Source organism: Petromyzon marinus (genome assembly GCF_048934315.1).
Source record: "Petromyzon marinus isolate PM22_M1 ecotype Great Lakes invasive population chromosome 77 unlocalized genomic scaffold, UKy_Petmar_22M1.pri1.0 chr77_unloc.3, whole genome shotgun sequence".
NCBI classification, from domain to species: Eukaryota; Metazoa; Chordata; class Hyperoartia; order Petromyzontiformes; family Petromyzontidae; genus Petromyzon; species Petromyzon marinus.
Genome location: NW_027422623.1, coordinates 47,129 through 60,157, shown reverse-complemented (window position 1 = coordinate 60,157; position 13,029 = coordinate 47,129). Strand labels below are relative to the sequence as shown.

The 13,029-nt window shown below is 53.7% G+C and overlaps 1 long non-coding RNA gene across 1 annotated transcript; it reads right to left on the bottom strand.

Annotated features, from left to right (window-relative positions):
* Nucleotides 1–11,948: 11,948 nt before the first annotated feature.
* LOC116937354 (uncharacterized) lies at nt 11,949–12,653 on the bottom strand. The gene is made up of 2 exons (XR_012931656.1): nt 12,359–12,653; nt 11,949–12,254 (listed from the first exon to the last, which is right to left on the bottom strand). It is a non-coding gene; the product is annotated as an uncharacterized LOC116937354 (long non-coding RNA).
* Nucleotides 12,654–13,029: the final 376 nt, after the last annotated feature.

Here is a 13,029-nt window from a genome sequence, read left to right as displayed (position 1 = left end):
ACAGCTGCCCTTGCTACTGCTGTTGAGACAGCTGCACTTGCTACTGCAGCTATTGAGACAGCTGCCCTTGCTACTGCTGTTGAGACAGCTGCTGATGCTTCTATTGAGACAGCTGCCCTTACTACTGTTGAGACAGCTGTTGTTGCTGATGCTGCTATTGAGACAGCTGCCCTTGCTGCTGCTGTTGAGACAGCTGCTGTTGCTGATGCTTCTATTGAGACAGCTGCCCTTGCTACTGCTTCTGAGACGGCTGCTGTTGCCGATGCTGCTATTGAGACAGCTGCTGTTGCTGCTATTGAGACAGCTGCTGTTGCTGATGCTGCTATTGAGACAGCTGCCCTTGCTACTGCTTCTGAGACAGCTGCTGATGCTTCTATTGAGACAGCTGCTCTTGCTGATGCTGCTATTGAGACAGCTGCCCTTGCTACTGCTTCTGAGACAGCTGCTGATGCTTCTATTGAGACAGCTGCTCTTGCTACTGCCGTTGTTGATGTAGCAGCTGTTAACACCGCAGCACTTTAGGCTGTTGCGGATGCTACTACTGTCACAAATGCCACCATTAAAACCACCACCACAGCAGCGGCCTATACCGCTCGCAATTGCGATTCCTAAGCGGTCAATACTATCGACCCTGTTAAAAATAAAACCACAACAGCCGTCACTGCTGCTGTTGTTGTTGCTGCTGCTGTTGCTGCTGCTGTCAAAGTGATGATAATAATAATCGTTAAAGAGCTGCCGACCCCCGACTCGACCGGCACGGCCCGCTCCCATGGGTAGGGGGCGAGCGACGACTCGGCCCTGGGCAGGGCGACTCAGGCAAGGCCCGGGGGCCCGACGGGACCCAGGCCTCGCCGCTTCGACATCGTATTTTTTTTAAGAAACTAAACAAAACAAATTGTACACAATTTTATATACGCGCGATCGTTTCTGTTTGTTTTCACCTCTCTCTCTTCGCGCGCTTTCTCCTTACGGGGGGTGAAACGTTCGCCTTCGCTTTGTTATTGTTTGTGATCGCCTCAGCGAATCTTGTCCCTCAATGTTGATTGAAGGGACGCGGAGCGACACGCGAAGCTTTTATAGCGGAACCGCCTCGCCGCCGCCGCGTCGAAAACAGTCCGCGCTCGTCCTGCCCGCAAAGAATCCGCGTAAACAAAGCGGCTTTTCTCCTCGAATTAGTTGGCGAATAGCGCCAGAATCTTAGGAGGAGGAAGAGGGGGTCGTTTAACGTCGGCTTCGTTTATAATTAGAAAGGGGAAGGGGGGAAATTTTTGCTACGGTCTGTGTTGTGTTTTGCTCGCTGAGGTAACATCCAGCGGCCGAAAGTAATCCCTCGCGGGACCCAACGTCACCATCAGGCGGTTGGCGATTCGCCTGACGACCGAAGCGGCCTCCCCCCCACCCCGCGGTCGTTTCTCGCTTCGCCATTGGTCAAGAACCCCACCCGCCCCGCCCCCTGCCGTCATTTCTCGCGTTGCCATTGGTCAATCTCCCACCCTCCCTCCCTCCCTCCACCCGCGGTTGTTGCTCGCTTCGCTATTGGTCAGTCCCCCCCTCCCCCGCCGTCGTTACCCGCTTCGCTATTGGTCAGTTCTCCAACCCCCCCCCCCACTGCCCTGGCAACACCGCCGCAGCAGCCCCGTCCAGCCAATCAAACGACGGCCACCACCGTTGCCCCCTGCCGAATGTAATTGTGACGTCACAGGCGCGGCCGACCAATCACAATCAGACTACAGTTCGAGTCTCGATCATCCGCAGATTAACCACGCGCTTTAAGTATTTGTTTATTAGGGGCCGTCCAAAAATGACGCCACGCGATTTTTGACCTCCACCCCCTCGTCACAGCGTCACACAAAGTCAACCCCCCCCCAAATATGACGTCACAAAGCCCTGCCCCCCCAAAATATATATATTTAAAACACGCTTCAAATCGCTTTAAACTATTTTTGTCATTGTAGTGCGTATTTAATGAGGCGTTGCACTCTGATGTTGTAGGAGAAAACATTTATTAACAAGTCTTATTTAATTAAGTGGTTTTCACACCTGATGATGATTGCTTCTTGTGTTGCAGTCGAAACGTCGTGAGAATTTTATTTTTATATATATATATTTTTATTATTTTATTGTTTCCCTTCTAACGTGGCGACTTTACCCAAAGAACCGAGAATATTAATCCCTGCGGTCACGAAAGATTTAAATCTAAATGTAACCGCCTCTTACGGGGAGGGTTTCCACGTAACTTTGAGATCCTTCAACAAACTCCGGGATAAGAAGGCTCAGCTGATCCCAAGTCTCTCTCTGAACATGCTGCTGACGCACTTGGGCCACATTAACATCAGATGCCCCGCCCATTCTGCTGACGCACTTGGAGCTACATTAACATCAGATGCCCCGCCCATGCTGCTGTGACGCACGTGGGCCACATTAACATCAGATGCCCCGCCCATGCCTGCTGTGACGCACGTGGGCCACATTAACATCAGATGCCCCGCCCATGCTGTGACGCACGTGGGCCACATTAACATCAGATGCCCCGCCCATTCTGTGACGCACTTGGAGCCAACATTAACATCAGATGCCCCGCCCATGCTGCTGACGCACCTGGGGCCACATTAACATCAGATGCCCCGCCCATTCTGTGACGCACTTGGAGCCAACATTAACATCAGATGCCCCGCCCATTCTGCTGACGCACTTGGAGCCAACATTAACATCAGATGCCCCGCCCATTCTGCTGACGCACGTGGGCCACATTAACATCAGATGCCCGCCCATTCTGTGACACACTTGGGCCACATTAACATCAGATGCCCCGCCCATGCTGCTGACGCACTTGGGGCTATATTAACATCAGATGCCCCGCCCATGCTGCTGACGCACTTGGAGCTACATTAACATCAGATGCCCCACCCATGCCTGCTGACGCACTTGGGCCACATTAACATCAGATGCCCCACCCATGCCTGCTGACGCACTTGGGGCCACATTAACATCAGATGCCCCGCCCATGCTGCTGACGCACTTGGGCCACATTAACATCAGATGCCCCACCCATGCCTGCTGACGCACTTGGACCACATTAACATCAGATGCCCCGCCCATGCTGCTGACGCAATTGGGGCTACATTAACATCAGATGCCCCGCCCATGCTGCTGACGCACTTGGGGCCACATTAACATCAGATGCCCCGCCCATGCTGCTGACGCACTTGGAGCCAACATTAACATCAGATTGCCCCGCCCATGCTGCTGATGCACTTGGGTTAACATTAACATAAGATGCCCCGCCCATTCTGTGACGCACTTGGGCCACATTAACATCAGATGCCCTGCCCATGCTGCTGACGCACTTGGGTTAACATTAACATAAGATGCCCCGCCCATGCTGCTGTGACCCACTTGGACCACATTAACATCAGATGCCCCGCCCATGCCTGCCGACGCACTTGGGGCTACGCCCATCTCTAAATCTTGATAAACAATCTTGATTTGCAGCTTCAGTGACTGCAGTAATCCACGATCTTTTGGTTCCGTCGGCAAAGTCATCACGGAGGTAGGAAATTAACTAGCGGATCACGACGACGTTTCGATCACAACACAAGCGACCGTCTTCAGCTGTGGAGGGCTGCTGACGTAGGAGAGAGGGGCCGTCCATAAATGACGTCACGCACCTATGGGGGAGGGGTCAGACATTTGTGACGTTGTATGACGAGGTGGGGTTTGAGCAATGTGACGTCACATCAAAATGCGCAACTTTAAAGAAATATAAACAACACGAAATACGATTTTTTTGTTTTATATATTTTTTTTAGTATTTTATTGTTTCCCTTCTAGGTGACTTCACCGAAAGAACCAACACTATAGACAACATGGACTTTGTTAAAAAAATATATTTCGTGACCGCAGGGATTAATATTCTCGGTTCTTTGGGTAAAGTCGCCACGTTAGAAGGAAAACAATAAAATAATAAAAATATATTAAACAATAAAATCATCATCAGGTGTAAAAACCACTTAATTCAATAGACTCTGTTAATAAATGTTTTCTCCTACAACATCAGAGTGCAGCGCCACATTAAACACGCACTACAATGACAACAATAGTTTAAAGCGATTTGAAGCGTCTTTTATTTATTTTTGTTTGGGGTGGGGGAGGGGCAGAGCTTTGTGACGTCATATTTGAGGGGGGGGTTGACTTTGGGTAAAAAAAATCGGTCAAAATCGCGTGACGTCATTTATGGACACCCCCCAAAGAGCTACGAGACTTTGCCTTGAGAGGCGAAGTCTATGGGGCCTCCTTTGCCAGTGCCAAAATGTGAAGAATAGGTTTTTCCCTTTTTATCTGGCAACAAAACAGCGGCGTCAAGACGTTAAAACGCCAAACAGAGAGCCTCCTACGAGGAATCACTTCTGCATCAAGCACAACATGTACTTGTGCTCAGAATGGAAACACAAAATTTTCAAGCCATCCGGCTACCATGAGAGATTCGTTCACGAGGCTATCCACACGTACAAACGCAGAGACAATTTCAACCGAGAAGATGGATTCTGGCTTATTGTAGTTTGGAGTTAGACTGATGGCCTTAATCTAAGTTGTCTTGTGGTTGTAGGTTCTTTGCAAGCCATCTGGCTACCATGAGAGATTCGTTCATGAGGCTATCCACATGTACAAACACAGAGACAATTTCAACCGAGAAGATGGATTCTGGCTTATTGTAGTTTGGAGTTAGACTGATGGCCTTAATCTAAGTTGTCTTGTGGTTGTAGGTTCTTTGCAAGCCATCCGGCTACCATGAGAGATTCGTTCATGAGGCTATCCACATGTACAAACAAAGAGACAATTTCAACCGAGAAGATGGATTCTGGCTTATTGTAGTTTGGAGTTAGACTGATGGCCTTAATCTAAGTTGTCTTGTGGTTGTAGGTTCTTTGCAAGCCATCTGGCTACCACGAGAGATTCGTTCATGAGGCTATCCACATGTACAAACACAGAGACAATTTCAACCGAGAAGATGGATTCTGGCTTATTGTAGTTTGGAGTTAGACTGATGGCCTTAATCTAAGTTGTCTTGTGGTTGTAGGTTCTTTGCAAGCCATCTGGCTACCATGAGAGATTCGTTCATGAGGCTATCCACATGTACAAACACAGAGACAATTTCAACCGAGAAGATGGATTCTGGCTTATTGTAGTTTGGAGTTAGACTGATGGCCTTAATCTAAGTTGTCTTGTGGTTGTAGGTTCTTTGCAAGCCATCCGGCTACCATGAGAGATTCGTTCATGAGGCTATCCACATGTACAAACAAAGAGACAATTTCAACCGAGAAGATGGATTCTGGCTTATTGTAGTTTGGAGTTAGACTGATGGCCTTAATCTAAGTTGTCTTGTGGTTGTAGGTTCTTTGCAAGCCATCTGGCTACCACGAGAGATTCGTTCATGAGGCTATCCACATGTACAAACACAGAGACAATTTCAACCGAGAAGATGGATTCTGGCTTATTGTAGTTTGGAGTTAGACTGATGGCCTTAATCTAAGTTGTCTTGTGGTTGTAGGTTCTTTGCAAGCCATCTGGCTACCATGAGAGATTCGTTCACGAGGCTATCCAGACGCACAAGCACAGAGACAATCTCAACCGTGAAGATGGACTCTGGGCTTAGCAATCATTGGAAGGATTTTATAAACCATTTCGGGTCTTAATTGATTGATCACGCTTACGGTGGCTTTCAGACAGCATCCATTATTTTTTCGTCTCCCCCCCTCCTCTTTTCCGAACATAGATGGACTCGTCCATCTGAATGACTGCCAAATCGCTCTCTGTGGTGCTAGCGTTTTTTTTTTTAAATACACCGTTTAAAAATAAACGCAAAACGCCACTTCTTTCAAATGTTTCTTGCCGTTGGTTTTTCACACCTGATGACGACTGTTTGTGTTATGGTCGAAACGTCGTGAGAATTTTTTAAAATATATTTTGTATTGTTTCCCTTCAACGTGACTTTACCGAAAGAGCTAAGAATATAGATGGACTCGTCCATCTGAATGACTGCCAAAATCGCTCCGCGTGGCGCTAACGTTTAAAAATAAAAACGCCACTTTAAAAAAAAAATATTGCTGTGGTTTTCACCACCTGATGATGATTGCTGCTTGCGTTGCAGTAGAAACGCCCTGAGAATTTTATTGTTTTATATATTTGTATTATTGTTTTTCACACCTGATGTTTTTCACACCTGATGATGATTGATTCGTGTTGCAGTAGAAACGTCGTGAGAATTTTATTGTTTTATATTTTTTTATTATTTTATTGTTTTTCACACCTGATGGTTTTCACCACCTGATGATGATTGATTCTTGTGTTGCAGTAGAAACGCCGTGAGAATTTTATTGTTTTATATGTGATCATTTCACCGCTAAGACAGCCGCATGCCGTGGTCATTCTCGGCAATGCCGAGTCACAAGTTGCTCGTCGCTCGTCAAAGCGACCACGGTGACCGCGTGCGGCTGCCACTGTGGGAGCAGAGCGCCCCAAGCGTATCGCCCCCACCCCCCACGCAGACGCCCGCCGGACCAGCAACAATCTGCCCGGGCAGGACCCGCCAGCGTCTAGCGGGGAGAACGCGCGGCTCAGTGGACGGGGTCGTCCACGTTCTAACGGAACATTTGCTGGCAGGAACTCAAAAAAGGCGCGAGGTGCATTTCTGACGCAACAGTTTCGCGTGGTTCGGTTTGTTTCTTTTTTAGACACTTCGCGGTCGCCTAAAAAAACGTCGCGGCTTCGCCGGCGTCGAGGGCCGGGCCGGGAAGCTCGCGGTGGCGTCTCCGCGCGGAGGAAAGGCGGCGGGGGCCGTGCGGGAGTCCGCCCGCCCGCCCGGCGTGGCTCTGCACCTGCGCTCGAAGCTGGGCAAGCCACCCACCCACCCACCCACCAACCCACCCACCCACCCACCAACCCACCAACCCACCCACCAACCCACCAACCCACCCACCAACCCACCAACCCACCCACCAACCCACCAACCCACCCACCAACCCACCAACCCACCCACCAACCCACCCACCCACCCACCAACCCACCCACCCACCCACCAACCCACCCACCCACCCACCAACCCACCCGCCCGCCCGCCCCCGCCGCCGCCAAGGCGCTCTTCAAAAACGGCGCAGCGGCACGCCGGTCTCGACGACTTGGGAGACGGCCGCCATGCGGGAGGCCGGAGGCCACGGGATTCTTCCGTCCACGCGTTGCGGCCCTGGCGTTCTGGGCAATAAATAAAACTCGGGCGGTCGCTCGCTCACGTTTGGTGGCGAGGTGGTCATCGGCCGCACCCAAAGGCCCTCCCCGAATTAGTCGAGCATCCCACGAGATACTCGGGCACTCGGGCATCTGCTAAAGATGCGGTTCCCTCGGATGGGCAGGGTCTGTGATAGCCCCAACCCGACTACGGCTTGGGAGAACCTTCAGATACACACTTCTCAAAATTCTTAACAAGCGTGCTCTGTTGGTTAGATTTTAAACTAAAAGGAAGCTGCCATTCTTGTCCTCTGTCAATGACTTGGGCACTGACCAGGATCACTCCAGGGTAAATCTGCTCGCAGATGACACGATACTGACTACTGCTGGCCGCTCTCCGGATGACGTGATTGCTAAGCTACAGGGGGATTTCGACAAACTACAACATCAGCTAGTTGCTGATAAACTCGTCCCGAATACCTCCAAAACCAAGGCGCTATGCTTCTCACCGGGACTAAAGCAGGAAGTTATTTTCCCCCTTCGTATGAATATCGTTGCGTTAACTTTTAAGGACCTTTCCTCTCGCCGTGCATGCTCGCGTTACTCCGAGGAATAAGCGATTGTGCCGTTACCCGGTTAACAAACGTGACCGTTGAGGGTTAAATGTACGGATCAATGAGTGGAACATCTCCTGGAGTACCATGTTGAGCAAGCACGAGAGCTCGCATATTGGAGTGTGGAGGTTTTATTTAGATTTAAAGCTTTCGTGACTGCAAGGATTCATCTTCTTTGGTTCTTTCGGTAAAGTCACCGCCGTGTTGAATGAGAATAAAATAATAAAACAATAAAACTCTCACAACGTCTCGGCCACAACGCAAGCGGCCGTCTCCAGGTGAAAGGAACAGACCTGTCGGGACGACAGAGCTTCAATGAGCGATGTTAAGATTCGTAGCGACTTTTAAGCTGGTTTAGAGAGGTGAGGCAACTTGACAAAGGGGTTTACATATCAAACAGGAGAATTTAGCATTGATATAGCTGAGTGATTAGCTTGTGACTGGTCTTAGAAATAGCTACGTTAAAGTCAAAGCTTACACATCCACTCCCTAGGTCACTCTTCCATCGCTATCACCGCCCTCACTGATTCAGTCTCGCTCACCCACTCACATAGCCACACTCACCTCACCCACCCCACACACTCACCTCATCCACCCCACACACTCACTTCACCCAGCCACCCACCTCACCCAGCCACCCACACTCACACTCAACCCAGCCACCCCACACACTCACCTCACCCAGCAACCCACCCACACTCACCTCACCCACCCCACACTCACTTCACCCACCCACACTCACTTCACCCACCCACCCACACTCACTTCACCCAGCCACCCACCCACAACACCTCACCCACCCCACACACTCACCTCACTCACCCCACACTCACTTCACCCAGCCACCCACCCACACTTCACCCAGCCACCCACCCACACTCGCCTCACCCAGCCACCCGCACACTTCATCCACAACACCTCACCCAGCCACCCACACCTCACCCCAGCTAGCAGCACGACCTAGCCCCGCCCCTAACGGGCGACGTTTCAGGCGACACGCCTCGTTCAGGGACAACTTCCCCATACGCCTCGCACTTGTGTCCCGGGGCTGTGGGACGCTCGCAGCAGCAGGAGGATTGGTGAATCCATCCGTGCGGCTCCCGAGGGACGTTTGGTTTGCTGTGGGGTTTCACTGCGTGAGGGAGTGGACACCCAACAGCCACACACCCCCTTTGAGGTGACCCGGGGAGGGGATACACTCACCACTCACCACCTACTCACCACTCACCACTCACCACACCACTACTCACCACACCACCTACTCACCAGCACACCACCACCTACTCACCACAACACTCACCACCTACTCACCACAACACTCACCACCTACTCACCACCACCACTCACCACCACCACCACCTACTCACCACCACCACACCACTCACCACCACGCCAACGCACCACACACTACCACCTACTCACCACCACCACCACCACCTACTCACCACCACCACACCTACTCACCACCACCACACCTACTCACCACCACCACCTACTCACCACCACCACACCAACTCGCCACCTAACCAACGCACCACACACTACCACCTACTCACCACCACCTACTCACCACCACCCCCACACCACTCACCACCACACCAACTCGCCACCAGCCCCACACCACTCACCGTCTCGGCTGGTCTCTGCTGCAGGAATCACAGCTCGCACGAACCGGGCACTGCCTCATCTCTACAACAACAACATCCACAACAACATCCACAACAACATCATCAACATCCACAACAACATCATCAACATCCACAACATCATCATCAACATCCACAACAACATCATCATCCACATTAACAACCACATCCACATCAATGTGCCCCCCCCGCCCACTCACCCCCCCCCTAGCGTTGTCCTCCCTGTGGGGGCCCAGGGGGGGGGGGGCACTGCACCGCCCCTCCCCCACCCCAGGGAGGCGACGACGTCGCTGCTCTGGGGCCACGTCCACGGCGGAGACGGAACGGGAATCCAAAACCTCCACCTTGGTAAGTGGCCCAGCCTGAGGCGGTGGTGACTGTGGTGGTGACTGTGGTGGTGGTGGTGGTGACTGTGGTGGTGGTGACTGTGGTGGTGGTGACTGTGGTGGTGGTGACTGTGGTGGTGGTGACTGTGGTGGTGGTGACTGTGGTGGTGGTGACGGTGGTGGTGGTGACGGTGGTGGTGGTGACGGTGGTGGTGGTGGTGACGGTGGTGGTGGTGGTGACGGTGGTGACGGTGGTGACGGTGGTGACGGTGGTGACGGTGGTGACGACTGTAGTGATGGTGGTGGTGGTAGTGATGGTGGTGGTGGTAGTGATGGTGGTGACGGTGATAGCGATGGTGACAGTGGTGGTGATGGTGATGACAATGGACTCACTCCCTCCCCCACAAAGGATTTAACCCACCCACAACCCCCCCCCCCAGACCCACACCCCCCCCCACACCCCCCCCCCACACCCACCAGGTTCACCACCGCCATGCTGAGTGGGAGGCCTCCATCACCGTCCTCTTGGGCCCCCTTCCACGGTGCCACGCCGGGAGATCATGCCACCCGTCGCCTAGCAACGGGACACAGCCCATGGAAACGCTGTTCAGTGGTTGCCGTGGCGATGATGGTTGCCGTGGTGATGGTTGTCATGGTGATGGTTGTCGTGGTGATGGTTGTCGTGGCGATGACGGCCGCGATGGTGGTGGTCATGATGGTTGTCGTGGTGATGGTTGTCATGGTGATGACGGCCGCGATGGTTGTCGTGGCAATGACGTGGGTCTGGGGATGTTGTTGACGATGGTTGCCATGGTGATGGTGGTGGTCGTGATAGCGATGGTTGCCATGGTGAAGTTGAGGCATTAACAAAAACATTCCAACCACCACACAAGCACCATCAAGGATAAAGGTCCCCCGTGTAGCCTCTAACAGGCTAGGGGCAAGTGCTCTTAGCGAGCAGCACCTAGAGACACACAGACAAAGGTCCCCCGTGTAGCCTCTAACAGACTGTAGGGGCAAGTGCTGTTAGCTTGCCCCCTATGAAGGCCGGCACGGTGGCACACGAGGGGGTGGGTGGCCAGCACCACGCCCGGCCGCCTTTGTCTCTCCCCGGTGCTAGCGATGTTCACTACAGCACCGCTACACCAGCTACTCAATTGAGGCCGAGTCGAACTAGGGGAGGCCCAGGACCGGTTCGGATAATCGTCGCTGGTGTTGGCCGTGAGCGGGAATGGAACTCGGGTCACCGGGTTCGTAGCGTTAACAAACCACCACCACCACAATCACCACCCACACCACCACAATCACCACCCACACCACCACAATCACCACCCACACCACCACAATCACCACCCACACCACCACAATCACCACCCACACCACCACAATCACCACCCACACCACCACAATCACCACCCACACCACCACAATCACCACCCACACCACCACAATCACCACCCACACCACCACAATCACCACCCACACCACCACCACCACCACCCACACCACCACCACCACCACCCACACCACCACCACCACCACCACCCACACCACCACCACCACCACCCACACCACCACCACCACCACCACCCACACCACCACCACCACCACCACCCACACCACCACCACCACCACCCACACCACCACCCACACCACCACCCACACCACCACCCACACCACCACCCACACCACCACCACCACCCACACCACCACCACCACCCACACCACCACCACCACCCACACCACCACCACCACCCACACCACCACCACCACCCACACCACCACCACCACCCACACCACCACCACCACCCACACCACCACCACCACCCACACCACCACCACCACCCACACCACCACCACCACCCACACCACCACCACCACACCACCACCACCACCCACACCACCACCACCACCCACACCACCACCCACACCACCACCACCACCCACACCACCACCACCACCCACACCACCACCACCACCCACACCACCACCACCACCCACACCACCACCACCACCCACACCACCACCACCACCCACACCACCACCCACACCACCACCACCACCACCCACACCACCAACACCACCACCTACACCACCACCACCACAATCACCACCCCCACCACCACCACCCCCAGGTGTGCTCCCTGTAGCAGCTGAGATACCAGGGCCGGCGAGGTACGACAGAGACCTGGCGCCCAACGATGCCACGACTTGCTCCTTGCTCTGGCACCAGATTCGAGCGCCGGGCCCACGGGGAAGGGCCCGGCACAGATACCGACGGTGCACTCGGCGGTGACGCCGGGGAAGGGGGAGGGGAAGGGGGTTGCCAGCCTTCACTCTCAGTCTCTACCCTACTCGTGGTGGTGGTGGTGGGGGTTGCCAGCCTTCACTCTCAGTCTCTACCCTACTCGTGGTGGTGGTGGGGGTTGCCAGCCTTCACTCTCAGTCTCTACCCTACTCGTGGTGGTGGTGGTGGGGGTTGCCAGCCTTCACTCTCACCTCTACCCTACTCGTGGTGGTGATGGTGGGGGTTGCCAGCCTTCACTCTCACCTCTACCCTACTCGTGGTGGGGGTTGCCAGCCTTCACTCTCAGTCTCTACCCTACTCGTGGTGGTGGTGGTGGGGGTTGCCAGCCTTCACTCTCAGTCTCTACCCTACTCGTGGTGGTGGTGGTGGGGGTTGCCAGCCTTCACTCTCAGTCTCTACCCTACTCGTGGTGGTGGTGGTGGGGGTTGCCAGCCTTCACTCTCAGTCTCTACCCTCCTCGTGGTGGTGATGGTGGGGGTTGCCAGCCTTCACTCTCAGTCTCTACCCTACTCGTGGTGATGGTGGGGGTTGCCAGCCTTCACTCTCAGTCTCTACCCTACTCGTGGTGGTGATGGTGGGGGTTGCCAGCCTTCACTCTCAGTCTCTACCCTACTCGTGGTGGTGAAGGGGGTTGCCAGCCTTCACTCTCACCTCTCTACCCTCCTCGTGGTGGTGATGGGGGTTGCCAGCCTTCACTCTCAGTCTCTACCCTACTCGTGGTGGTGATGGGGGTTGCCAGCCTTCACTCTCAGTCTCTACCCTACTCGTGGTGATGGTGGGAGTTGCCAGCCTTCACTCTCAGTCTCTACCCTACTCGTGGTGGTGATGGTGGGGGTTGCCAGCCTTCACTCTCAGTCTCTACCCTACTCGTGGTGATGGTGGGAGTTGCCAGCCTTCACTCTCAGTCTCTACCC